The 13,861-nt window shown below is 46.5% G+C and overlaps 1 long non-coding RNA gene across 1 annotated transcript; it reads right to left on the bottom strand.

The window, feature by feature from the left end:
• Positions 1-131: 131 nt before the first annotated feature.
• On the bottom strand, positions 132-10,800 carry LOC309529786. Its single transcript, XR_014218457.1, has 3 exons — positions 10,078-10,800; positions 3,158-3,304; positions 132-1,828 (listed from the first exon to the last, which is right to left on the bottom strand). It is a non-coding gene; the product is annotated as an uncharacterized lncRNA (long non-coding RNA).
• Between the last annotated feature and the right edge of the window lie 3,061 nt (positions 10,801-13,861).

Genomic DNA, 13,861 nt, shown 5'->3' with positions numbered 1-13,861 from the left:
GGGCAATCAATTGGCAAAGACTGCTTTATGCCTAACTATCTTTAGTACCCAGCTCTGCTACGATAGATGATCCATGTTAAATCCCATTAGCATTCGGAGCAGAACACAGATGGTGGCTGAGATGGGGGAGCAGAGAGGGAGAGAGGCCATTAGGGGGAAGGAAAGGGACACAAGAAAACCCATAAGTTTAAATCACTAGGAGTGAATTAAACTTTCAATTACGATGCCCAGCAAGGAGAAAAAAGGAGCACTCGGTTTTAATAACCCATCTAAACAGCAGCAGCAACACCACATTGCAAAACTTTAGTTACACGCAACCTGGAATTCCGAAGGCGCAACGGTCAGCTTTCTTTCATACACCTTACAGCTTTGATGGATTGACTAGATAGCTGGTAAGCGAAACCATCCATCTTGGAAGCAGCCTAGTAAATGAAGAAAAGGGGTGGGGAGCAAACTGTATTCTTCCCAGTGCAGAGTCGCTCTGGGCTTTCTGTGAAACTGCACCGTCATTGTCTTTACCTCATCAATCAACCCAAGCAGGCCTTGCCAATGGCTGCTGTGAGCACACCTGAGCTCGGAAGCCAGGGAAACTTTTTCAGGTTCAGGAGCATCCCTGGCCAATTGTCACGAAGCCTGGTGTCCCTGTTTGAGGACCCAAACAGCCAAGAAAGCGCGTCCATAGGGCTGCAGCCCTGCAAGCTTTTCATTAGCATATTAAAAGCATTCAAAGTAATGCTGTGCAGCAGAGTACTATCAGTGCATGTGTCACATTATAGAGGACAGTCCCTGCCCTGACAAACTTACAGGGGCAAAGGAAGAGGGAGAGGAGTACAGTAGGGTTGCCGTTTTTCAAAAAGTGAAATCCGTCCAGATTTTCCCAGACTTATTTTTTGCTTCTGACTACAGTCTTCCGGGTATGTCAGGGAAATTCTGGACGTACGGCAACCCTAAAATAGGGAAGAAATGTTATTTTGATTCTACATACTTTGACTTGGTGACAGGCTGAGTTGCAACTCTTCATGGAAACAGAGGGTTGTGTGATTAATTTTGTTATGTTTATAATTATGCAATGTTTTTCATGATGTAAGTCACCATGAGCATGGTTTGAACTACGGAAAAGCAGCATGCATATAAGATGATGTATGTATGTATGCATGTAGTTCAACTTGCTTGCTGGCTACTCTAGAAGATGCCTTTAGCAATTAATTACTTCGCTTTTTGCTAAGTGCTTGTGGTTTTGCACACAATGTGATGAGTAAGTAAGTACACCAGAGTCATTTAGCAACTTTAATTGGTTCCTGGGTAAAGGTTTCTGTTGTTTAATAGCACCACATCTGTTCTGTACAGTTCATTAAAGCAATTCTAAGATGCAGCGGACCTTGCCACACCTTTGCCATTGTTTAATCCATTTACCAGCATTTATATATGAATCTGCATCACGGTTTTTGTGGCTAAATGCGCTTCAGTTTATTAGAGAAGTGTAGGGCATGATCTGGCCAAAGCTAAGCACTTCTGAGTCCTATTAATTTCAATGCGGAGAGTGGTAACTGAAGCACACGCCTCACTCTCCTGTTGAAAAGCGATGACACTAACCAAGCAATCCTAAGCCCCAATGTTGATGGCTGGGTGGGGAAGGGGGACAAGTTAGGGCGGTGCGCAGTCATCCCTCCTCTGGTCTCTGTCAGCAAAGAGGAGTGATGTTGAGGCAGCGCCTCTGCAACAGAGGTTCCCAGTTCCTCCAAGGTGAGTGGCACTTCTTCACACAGTGCATTGTTGAATCGTGGGATTTGCTCCCACATGATGAAGTGATGACAACCAACTTGGATGGCTTAAAAAGAGAGAGAGAGAGAGCATTAGGAAAATTTATGGAAGATAGAGCTACCAGTGGCTACCAACTGCAACAACAACAATAATAATTTATTATTATTTATACCCCGCCCATCTGGCTGGGTTTCCCCAGCCACTCTGGGCGGCTTCCAACAAAATATTAAAATACAGTAATGCATCAAACATTAAAAGTTTCCCTAAACAGGGCTGCCTTCAGATGTCTTCTGAAAGTCTGGTAGTTGTTCTCTTTGAAATCTGGTGGGAGGGCATTCCACAGGGCGGGTGCCACTACCTAGAAGGCCCTCTGCCTGGTTCCCCGTAACTTGGCTTCTTGCAGTGAGGGAACCACCAGAAGGCCCTCGGCGCTGGACCTCAGTGTCCGGGTAGAATGATGGCTCTGTTCTGCCTCCACTGTCTGAGTCGATATATAGTGGTACCTCTGGTTACAAACTTAATTCGTTCCAGAGGTCCGTTCTTAACCTGAAACCATTCTTAACCTGAGGTACCACTTTAGCTAATGGGGCCTCCCGATGCCGGTGCGTGATTTCTGTTCTCATCTTGAGGTAAAGTTTTTAACCTGAGGTGCTACTTCTGGGTTAGCAGAGTCTGTAACCCAAAGTGTTTGTAACCCGAGGTGTTTGTAACCCAAGGTACCACCGTGCTATTGAATGTCAGCTGCAGGGAATCAAAAATGGAGAGAGTGATGTCCTCTCTCCCCACCCCCTCAGGCTAACTTTGATGGGTGGGCAGGACAACCCACCTGCCTTCGTTATGTCTTCGCAGCAGACCCATCACCATCTCCTGATGTGTGGCATCAGCTGTGTGAGGCCAGTGGGTATGTATTTGGGGAAATGGCTTTGTGGGCCAAATCTGGTCTGCAGCCAGGAGGCTCCTGACCCCTGGGCTATAGGAGGCCACATAAATCCCTCTCTGCAGTTTGCAGAGGCAGCTCATGGTCAGAACCCTCCCTGATGTGAAGATGGGAAGCTCCAGTTCAAGCTCCAGCAGGGTTGGAAAAGGGGAGTCGGAAGCAGCCCTCCTATTCACCTGATCCCCCAACTATCCTGAAACTGGCTGGAAATCTGCACCAGCCCTGGAGCTGCCATAGTTAATTCCCTCCTCCCCAACTGCAGGCCATGGGAGGGAAATTAAGAAATATTTGTCTATGGCAGGGTGAGGAACAAGTGACCACCACCATCTTCTGCCTGGCTGCTATCAGCCATTCATGCTTGGGAATTAGTGGTTTCTTTGCCAAGGAACCCCTCCCCGCATGTGATTTTTCTTTTAAAAGTGCATAACTCAGGCTAATAATAATAATAAATAAGTGTACCCATGGGTGCCTCTTCCCCTCAGTGGCGTAGCATGGGTTGCCAGCACCTAGGGCAGCGTGGAGGGGGGATAGCAGGGAGGGAAGCAGCTGGAGTCCGCATGTGCATTCAACTGCCTAATGGCGTCCGCATCACCCAGGAGATTGCAGCTGCAGAGATAAGAAAATAAGAGTTGTTCCATTGACTGGAGAGCTCACTTCTTGGTTTGCATGGAGAAGCCCAGTGGCAGAAGTGCACAGCTGTATTGAGGCAGCACCGGGTGTTGAAATTTTGCGCTCCCTTACAATTTTGTGCCTGGGGCAACTGCCCCTTTGTCGTCATCCCCCCCATGTTACACCACTGCTTCTCTCCTCCTCCTCCTCCTCCTCCTCCTCCTCCTCCTCCTCCTCCTCCTCCTCTCTTGTCCTAAGATGAGTTGTGCATTTTCAAGGCTGTGACTTGTATTTTTCTCCATCTCATGTGAGTGAATAATGACCATTTCCCAGACTTCCATGAGATTTTAGTAGAAAAGTTAAGTTGGGCTGTTGAAGACTTTTATGATTATAGATCATATTGTTGATGTGCTTTAAAGTTGTTGTTTTTTTTAAATGTGGTTTGTTCTATTGATTACCCCAGATGTTGTATTATCTAGACTCCTTTGGAGCCCGGGGGGGGGGGGGTGATGTCCATGCAACTCTCAAAAAAGAAATGAATTGTCTCTGAGATCGCACAGCAGCTGTGCTTCCTTTTGCTTTTGCACTGAGAATCTTGAACTTAAAAAGAGCAAATAACTTTTCTCGCTGCTGTGCCTAAATGCTGAATAATGTTGTCCATGGTTAGCTTGGTCTTGCGTCTGACCCACATGCAAGTGAAGTTAGAAGTGTGTGTGTGTGTGTGTGTGTGTGTGTGTGAGAGAGAGAGAGAGAGAGAGAGAGAGAGAGCCAGAGGTGAGATAAGCAACAGCAGCTAAATTTCCTTTGAGAGATGGGTTTTCAGCAGCAGAATTTCATATACACTGGGTTTGGAGATGGGGAAAAAAGAAGAGAGGGAAAAGAAAGCATTGTTAATTACATTACTCAGAAATCAATGTTGTTCTTTGAAGGTGCACATGAAAGAGTAGACAAAAGAGCTGAAACAATGGCACTGTTTAATTAACAACAATCGTGGGCTATCTCGGTGACAAAACGATCGCATTGGTGCTTGAGGAGAGAAGCTGCTGTGCTCAAGAGACTTCCTCCGGAACTTCTCATGGAAATAACCCAGGAGGCATTGAAAGCAGAGGTTGTCAACCTGGTCCCTACCACCCACTAGTGGGCGTTTCAGGATTCTAGGTGGGCGGTAGGGGTTCTACGGCACAGGCTGAATCCTCCTTCCATTGAGCACTGGTGGGTGGTAAGGAAATTTTACCATCAAGACAGATACACTAGTGGGCGGTAGGTATCAAAAGGTTGACTACCCCTGATTTCAGTTGTCCCATTGTGAGGTCTTACTTGTCTGTTGCAAGTGTGGAGGAGCTGAACTGAAGAGGTGGAGGTGGACTGTGAGGATCATGAAGTCCAACCCCTCCAATGCAAGAACCTCAACTCAAGTACCCAGGACAGACGGCCACCCAGGTCTCTGCTCTCAAGGAGCCTACAATCTGAGACAGACCATGGAGAAGCCGCAGAACGGGGAAAGGAGAAACTGGGGAGGGATGAAAAAATGAGGGCAAATGCCAGTAGATCAAGCGTGGAGAACTTTTGGTCATCCAGATGCAGCTGACCTAGAACTCCTATGAGCCCTAGCTGGCATAGGCAATCATTAAAGATGATGGGAGTTGTGGTCCAAAGGGAGAAAAGGCCATGCAAAATGTCTGATTTAATTCCAAACACCTATGGTACAAAGAAGGCTGATCGCCAAAGAATTGATGCTTTTGAATTATGCTGCTGGAGGAGACTCTTGAGAGTCCCATGGACTGCAAGAAGATCAAACCGATCCATTCTGAAGGAAATCAGCCCTGAGTGCTCACTGGAAGGACAGATCGTGAAGCTGAGGCTCCAATACTTTGGCCACCTCATGAGAAGAGAAGACTCCCTGGAAAAGACCCTGATGCTGGGAAAGATGGAGGGCACAAGGAGAAGGGGACGACAGGACGAGATGGTGGGACAGTGTTCTCGAAGCTACCAGGATGAGTTTGACCAAACTGCCTGAGGCAGTGGAAGACAGGAGTGCCTGGCGTGCTCTGGTTGATGGGGTCACGAAGAGTCGGACACGACTGAATGACTAAACAACAATGCTACAAATGTAAACCAGCTGCAAACCCATTTAGTTCTCCCAAGGAGGTATTCTGGAAACTAGTTCTGGAACTGAAATAGGGAAATCGAAATAATTTGCAGCAGTGTCCGAAGCTTGACACCTCCCTGGGGTTGGTGATGGAGGAGGAAGATGGGAAGTCATGAGAAGTAAACTAGCTTCAGACCAGGAGACAGAATTGTGGTGCAGAGATGGCCCTGGTTTCCAGAGCATTAAGCAAGCCATGAATCCGGTTGCCTGTAAGATTAGAAGGGGCTGTAACAGCTTGGAAGAGAGCGAGTTGCTCAAGTTAATCGTGCAGTGCAAACATAACGGGCTAGGCCTCAGGGAGAGACAAAAGGGATAAGTAGCCTTTATGATCTCATCAATTCATTTGCCATACTGTGGGCTTTATTAAGAAGTCAACATAACATGGCTAAAGAAACCCAGCATTTCTTATACGATAATCAAAAACTGCATCTAGGGGGCAACACAGTATTTTCTTCTTTGATTTGTCTCACTTATTTGGATCTCTTTCTTTTTTTAAAAAAAAGTGAATGAGGGGTATTTTAAAAAGCAGGGCTTATTTTGCATGATCCCTTAAGCACCTCTTGACACAGTGATTGCCAAGCAAACACCACCTTCAGTCGCTTAATGCACAATTGTGAGCCAGTGTGATGTACTGGTTAGAGTGCTGGATTAAGACCTGGGAGACCAAGGTTCGAATCCCCATTAAGCCACTGGGTGACCTTAGGCCAGTCACTGTTGCTCGGTCTAACCTACCTCAAAGGGTTGTTGTATGTTGGGGTTTGTTGACTACGTGCCATTCTGTGCAGCTTCACACAGAGTTGATTAAGTGTTGGCCAACAGCCAAGATGACTGAGCAGAGAGGAGTTCCAGTTACAGATAGGTAGCCGTGTTGGTCTGCCATAGTCAAAATAAAAAAATTCCTTCCAGTAGCACCTTAAAGACCAACTAAGTTAGTTCTTGGTATGAGCTTTCGTGTGCATGCATCTGAAGAAGTGTGCATGCACACGAAAGCTCATACCAAGAACTAACTTAGTTGGTCTTTAAGGTGCTACTGGAAGGAATTTTTTTATTTTGAGCAGAGAGGAGTTATCTGCCTGGAGATATGGGACCCTGGAAACAGCTTTACCGTTGGTTGAAGTCTCACACAGGCATGGTGATTTATGACCTTACTGAGTGGAATGTGTTTGTTGGTCAGTGTGGTGTTCTGAGAGTCGCTTGGAGTTTGTTAAGAGAGAGCTAGTGAAGATCCGTGTATCTGTTCATGTATATAGTAACTTGTAGAGTCTGCTGTAAAAAACAAACACCTCTAAGTAACCAAGTTACTAGTAGCAGCGTCTGATTCCTGCTTCGTCCATCCTGCCTGCAACTGATTGCTTTCTGGAACTCTGCGTATGCTCTGATAAGATCTGGCTAAGGTCCTGCAACAGGTCAAAGTTGCGAAACACCAACATGAGGTTAAAATGACGGAGTTGGGGGAAGCGTATATGCCCCACTGATTTCCTTGGAGGAAAAGTGGGACTGTAGTAGTAATAATGGATAGCTCGGTTGGTTAGAGCTTGGTGTTGATAATGGCAAGGTTGTGGGTTCAATCCTCATATACCAGCATTGCAGGGGGCTGGACTGGATGATCCTCAGGGTCCCTTCCGACTCTACAATTCTGTGATATCCCAGTCAAAACTTGAAATGGCAGACAGAGATGTTGTCCAATGTCAACAGGGCTCAAGGCTATTTCCCCACCGTACTCCTGGATTCAGTCACTTGTTTGACACAGAGGGCACAGAGAGAGCCTAAAAAGGGCACTGCACAATGCTTCTGCAAATGTGAATTTAACTTCAAGATAAGGCCTTCTTCTTGAGAAGTCCTTCCCAAAATATGGTACACGCAACCCTCAGGGGTACATCAAATGGTACAGGCAGAGTTTTTATTTTATTTCCTCATAGCGACAGAAAACATTTCAAAGAAGAAGAGAAGAAGAGGAGAAGTTTGGATTTGATATCCCACTTTATCACTCCCCTTCAGGAGTCTCAAAGCGGCTAACATTCTCCTTTCCCTTCCTCCCCCACAACAAACACTCTGTGAAGTGAGTGGGGCTGAGAGACTTCAGAGAAGTGTGACTGGCCCAAGGTCACCCAGCAGCTGCATGTGGAGGAGCGGGGAAGCGAACCCGGTTCACCAGATTACAAGTCTACCACTCTTAACCACTACACCACACAGATAAAAAACAAAAGATGCATTATTAAAACGACCCCCAAATTATCTTTGCCTGAGAAGGCGTAAAACAGTAAGACTAAACTCTCAAAGGGGGGGGCACATGGTTATTGTAAATTTGGGAAATAGTGCTCTAGTGAAAGGGGGCAGGGAAATAGTTTGGAGCTAGTTCTTGATTTTCGCTTGAGAGAGGCGTGCTTCCTAGGAGGGAGCTGCCTGCCCCAGCTGCATTTTTGGGAAACAGGATAGAGCAGGGATGGGGAACCCTGCAGACGTTGCTGGGCTCATCATACTTGACTATTGGCCATGCTGGCTGCGGCTGATGGGAGCCGAACAGGCTCTGGAGGGCCACAGGAGGGATACAGGATTAGCTGTCTGCAGGCAGGAATTCATGCAATCATCGCACCCACCATACGAGCAGAGCAATTGTGTTCTCAGGCTTGGAGAAGGAAGGAAAGCTCTCCTTCTTCACTGTTCTCTCAGAGAAACCTGATTCAGTTCAGTGTCACGACACTGCAGCATCTTTTCAGAAGAGCAGTAACTTGCAGAACTGCGTGTTGGAAGTCACAGGCAAGACGCAGGGAGTCTGCTGGCATTTCTAAGGGCTCCAGCTAATCTCTGGCATAATCAGCCGGCATGTTATATGCTGATGGATTCCACACTGCTCTGAGAGCTGTTGCAGCAGTCAATGTTTTATTTATTGAATGAAGACCTCCCTAATTGAATTAGGTTGCTACTGTGAGATGCTTACCAGGACATCAGCAAAAGGAGATTGAGGGCTACTGTTTATTCATCCCAGCGCTGGGGTGTAATGAGCTATTGAACCAGCCATGAAAATGATGCGAGTTTGAGTTGTGTGGTCATGATTCAGTTAAATAGCATCTTCAGTCAATTTACATTACTGTAACTGCTTCGCATTATCCTAGGAATTAAAATCTGGCTGTTCTTTGCTGGCCAAGGTTAAATTGCAGTGAAATACGTTAAACGGTAAGCAGAGATGCATAGCTGGGTGAGAAACAACAGAGACAGGCTGAAATTTATCAAAAAAATGTTTTTCGATAATTTATTTCTGCAGATTTTCTTTTTCAAGCTTCCCCCGAGTTAGAGTTGAGATGAAATTTCTCAGCAGACTTGAGAGAATGTATGAAGGGTTGTTTTTTTTTGCTCTACCAGGAGGAAAGCAGCCAATTTGCAGATTTTTTCTGAACATTTTCATCACACACCCCTTTCCTTATCTTGGTACAGGCAGTCATTTCACCATTGCTAAGCCCTGGAATGACCTTAGGCCCCAAGCAGGGCTCCCCCCCCCCGGAGGTACTTGAGGGTTCACCGCAGCGGCATCATTTCCCTCCCCCCCCCAGAAAAGCACTGTTTAAAAGTGTGGTACTTACTGTAACAGGGACGCGGGTGGCTCTGTGGTCTAAACCAGTGTTTTTCAACCTTTTTTGGGCAAAGACACACTTGTTTCATGAAAAAAATCATGAGGCATACCACCATTAGAAAATGTTAAAAAAATTAACTCTGTGCCTATATTGACTATATATAAACTTACCGGGCTGCTGCTGCTGCTGCACAGGGCTGGACTCACTCGTCTCTCTTCCGAGACCCGACCGTGACCGACTGGTTCCAGATGACCTCCTCACCTCACGCTGCACCTGCGGCCTGGTCTGGATCCGGATGCGGTCTCTCTGCAGTGCCGACTCCTGCCAAGTCCTGGTCTCTGTCCGTCTCCTCCTGCTCTGGTCCTCCTGGTGACTCGAGTCGCGACGTCTTCTTCTCTCCGCTGCTGCGCACACTGTGCTCGGCCGGGAAGGAAGTCGGAAGATGATGTCCTACTGTGATAGGTCCAGGCTGGAGTCTGGACCAATCACAGCCCGGACATCAGAAAAGTGGAGGGTGTCCCCCTGAGGAGCGCCAATTGGCGCCCCTGCTGGCCAAGGGTGGGATCAAAAACCCCACCCCACCCATACCCAGGACACAGTCCGGCGCCCGCCTAGTGGGCGAAAATTTGACATTATTTTTTAAAAAAATCTTTCGAATTTTTCAATTTTTCCCACGGCACGCCAGGCAACATCTCACGGCACACTAGTGTGCCACGGAACAGTGGTTGAAAAACACTGGTCTAAACCACAGAGCCTAGGACTTGCCGATCAGAAGGTCGGCGGTTCGAATCCCCACGACGGGGTGAGCTCCTGTTGCTCGGACCCAGCTCCTGCCAACCTAGCAGTTTGAAAGCACGTCAAAGTGCAAGTAGATAAATAGGGGAAGGTAAACGGCGTTTCCGTGCGCTGCTCTGGTTTGCCAGAAGCGGCTTAGTCATGCTGGCCACATGACCTGGAAGCTGTACGCCGGCTCCCTCGGCCAATAAAGCGAGATGAGCACCGCAGCCCCAGAGTCGGCCACAACGGGACCCTTTACCTTTACCTTTACTTACTGTAACAGCATCCTGGGTAGTACTGGCACTTTTTTTCTAGAAGAAAAGCATTAGCTGAGCATCATGGAGGACCCAAGATGGTGTAAAGGCTGCCAGTGTAGTTGTTGCTCCTGCCACCTGCAACATCATTATCAGCAGAAAAGCGAGAGAGAGAAAAACATGGTTTGGGAAGGCTAATGGTGAGCACCACCTCAATAAACTGTTGGAGATTTCCTCCCCTACCTGGAGCGATTTGGTGAAATGCTTTCTTTCCTCCCCCACCAATTTCTCTGCACAGGGTGGAGGCCATTTGCACACAGCTGTACCCTGACCCGTTGGGTGATTTGAGATTCCCACCTCCCAGAAAAATGCCACCCTCACCCATTTTTACTAGCAAATAGTAGCGACACACAATGGAGGGAAGCGGGTGCAGATCTGCTGCCCCTCCCAGCTCTCCACAACCTGCCGCCCGAGGCAGCCACCTCACCTTGCCTCATGGGTGGGCCAGCTCCGGGAGAAACCATGGCCTAGGGGTCGCAATGTACCCTTCCTCCAGTGGGGCAGTGGGGCCACATTGCTTACCTGCCTTTCCAACATGGAGGTCACTGCCCACAGCCAACCAGAGGTTGAGTCAAACGGCTAGCACTGCACTGAACTCTCTGCCACCTCGCCCTTCCTCTTGGTTATGGGCAGTAGCCCTCATATTGGGAAGAGAGGTGAGCAGTGCTGGCCCTGCCTCCCCTTAGTTTCCAGCGTGCAAAGGTTTTTTTCAAAATAATAATAATAATAATAATAATAATAATACACTGCCCATCTGGCAGGGTTTCCCCAACCACTCTGTAAGTATTTAGTCATGGCAACCCCCAATTGCAGTGTGAAATACTACAGTTTAGACACATTTATGAACTCAATGGAAAGTAGGTTGAAGCTAGAGTAGAGGGAGCTGTTCGTGGTGAGTTCCGGCACCTTTTTCTTCTAGGAAAGTAGCGCTGAATATCGGTCAGTATACAGTGAGTCCTATTTTCCTTCAGTTCCTGCATCCAAACCTAAATGAAGCTGGCATCCACGAATTTAAAACAGTCAACCCGACACGCTTGACAGTCCGTGGCAGCCAGTTACAAGCTATCTGCACCATGATTTGAACTTGGAAGCGCAGGGCCGAGATAAATGAACAATTATCAGGGGTGTGTTTAACATGGCAGCATTTAAGTGAACACAGTACAGATAGGAGCTGTGAAATTGAAGTGGCACCGGTGTATCTGCAGGCAATTAATAAGGCATGGCAGGCATCAGTTATAATGGCCTCATTCATTATAATGTCACCCATGATTAATGAGATAAAATGTTTACACTTTAGATCCTAGTACTGGGGGGTGGGGTGGGGGGTGGCGTACAGCAGTGTGGGAAATACTAGTTGGGAAGATACTGGATGTCAGGCCAGAATAGCCCCAGATTTTGATCTCCCCAGGATTAAGATCAGGATCAGGTGAGGAAGGATCACAGCAGGGCAGGGTTGTTTACCTAGCTTCTGTCATGACTGGTTGGATACAGAGGAATAATAATAATAATAATTTTTATTTATACCCCGCCCTCCCCAGCCAAGACCGGGTTCAGGACGGCTAACACCAAATATAAAAACAATTGATTGAAATACAGCTTAAAAAACAAGATTAAAATACAACATTAAAACATTAAAATACAGCCTCATTTCAGTGGAAACTCAATCAAAAACCTTTGGGGAGATAAAATTTCAAGTCTTCACCAAGACTAACTCTCCAGACTGGTCCTACATGGGTCAGAAAAAAGCCAGGAAAGTCCCCAAATAGGAGTTCCAACCCAGAAAGAGAAAGGAAAAAAGAAAGAGGGGGAGGGAATCAAATTGATTCCAAGCCAAAGGCCAGGCGGAACAATTCTGTCTTACAGGCCCTGCGGAAAGAAATCAGATCCTGCAGGACCCTGGTCACATGAGGCAGAGCGTTCCACCAGGCTGGGGAGGAACCAGCTGGGGAACTGCCAAAGGAAGTAGGCTCAGAGTCCAAGAAGTAATGGTGGAACAACAATGGTCAGAGGGAGAAGATTGGGAAGAAAAGGTGTTGGAAAGTGAGGAGGTAACAGGGCTTAGTGAGCTGGGAGAGTCCGTGGCAGAGAGAAGTCCAGAATCAGAGGCAGAAGCCAAAACCAGAGAGTGGGAGGAGGGAGGCCAAGAGGCAGAGAGGAGTCAGGCTGGTGAAGAGTCACGAGTGTCTCCCCCTTCTGCTGCAACAAGCTCCCCTCCCTGATTGTCTCCCAGACGCAGAAGATGCATGAAAAGGGCAGAAGTCGGTTGCACACAGCTGCAGTTTCTGGTTGCCTAGAAAAAGAGGAGAGGACTTAGATGACTGTGGGGACTTTCAGTCTCAGCAACTGACCTGCCAGTGATGGGCTGCTGTGCTCACTAGGCCTGACACTCAGCCAAGTCTGTGGAGATTGTGCTTTTGCTAATAAAGTGTTAACTCCAACTTGGAACAGTGTGATTTAATGCCGGCTCATTCTTTGACTGCTTCCCAATAGCCGAGGGGGAAACGAGGGATGGAAGTGGTAGTCTAAAACATTTGGAGGCTGCCAGGTTGACAGAAGCTGGAGCATATGTTTTGAGAACCTGATTCAGGGAAGCAAGTACAATCAGAGGCAGAAAGGAGGCTATAAAAAAAGGTGGCATATAAATGCAAGTTCTTCTTTTTTTCCCCCTGGGGAATATTGAATCTTTACATTTTATTGCTGGAAGAAACTTGTTTTTTAAAAAAGGAGGAAAGCTTGACTGGAAATATACCTTCTCTGGAATTCACGAAACCGTGAAGTTGGGTCCCCCTCCCATCTTTTATTTTTGTTTTTGTTTTTTGTTTTGTTTTTCACAATACATTTTTATTATTTTCATCGAGCATACATTCATAACACATATACACCACATAATTATTTTTAGCTCTACCGAGCTTTGGACTTCCCTCCACCCCTTCAGTAAGTATCATATATTTTCTAACATTTCGTATTTTATTTAACTTATTTTTATCACCCATTGTGAGAGTTATTCCAACCCTGCCAGTGTCTTTAAGGTTTTACAACTGTCTCTTATGTACATCAAATATTTACTCCAGCTTTCTTGAAACTTCTGTTCATCCTGGTCTCGTATTTTTCCTGATAATTTAGCCAGTTCCGCATAAGTCATCATCTTAGCCTGCCATTCCATAATGGTAGGTATTACATCTGTTTTCCAGTTCTATAAATGCAAATTCTAAGCAACTGAAGGCCAGAGATGAAAATGCTATAACTGAAAAAAAGAGGGCATCAGGTTGAAGGGAGGGATGGAAGCTATGAAGGGAAAAGGGTGAATAAGGGACCATATTGCTCTATTGTAAGAATGTGAAAAACCTAATAATGTATAGATAAAAAGGTGCTGCACTGAAAGAGGTTTGTGCAATAACAACATTCTCTTCCACCTGGGCTTGACCAACAATTCCCCTCTTCCCCAGGAGAAAATGCCCAAGGATTTTCAATGTTTGAATGAACTATTTGAGCCCGCCCTCCCCAATTCATTTTCAGGGCAAGATGCCATTTCTAATCTGAATTGTTACCATACTTGGGTTGAGATGCAAGGTTTACTCTCAACTGCATGGCTATCTGAATCAGCCAGAAAGGAGCTGAATAATCATAGCCTGTCCTGAAGTTTTGCAGCCTGTTTTCAAAATCCTCACCCCAGAGTGGCAGTTCTATTTCTTAAAATTCCCCAAACAAAACTCCACTGTCATCATGAACCTTTTGGAATGCTCTC

This window comes from Podarcis vaucheri, assembly GCF_965113315.1.
Source record: "Podarcis vaucheri genome assembly, chromosome: 3".
Lineage (NCBI taxonomy): Eukaryota > Metazoa > Chordata > Lepidosauria > Squamata > Lacertidae > Podarcis > Podarcis vaucheri.
The sequence above is the reverse complement of the archived record's forward strand: the minus strand, read 5'-3'. Positions and strand labels throughout refer to the sequence as shown.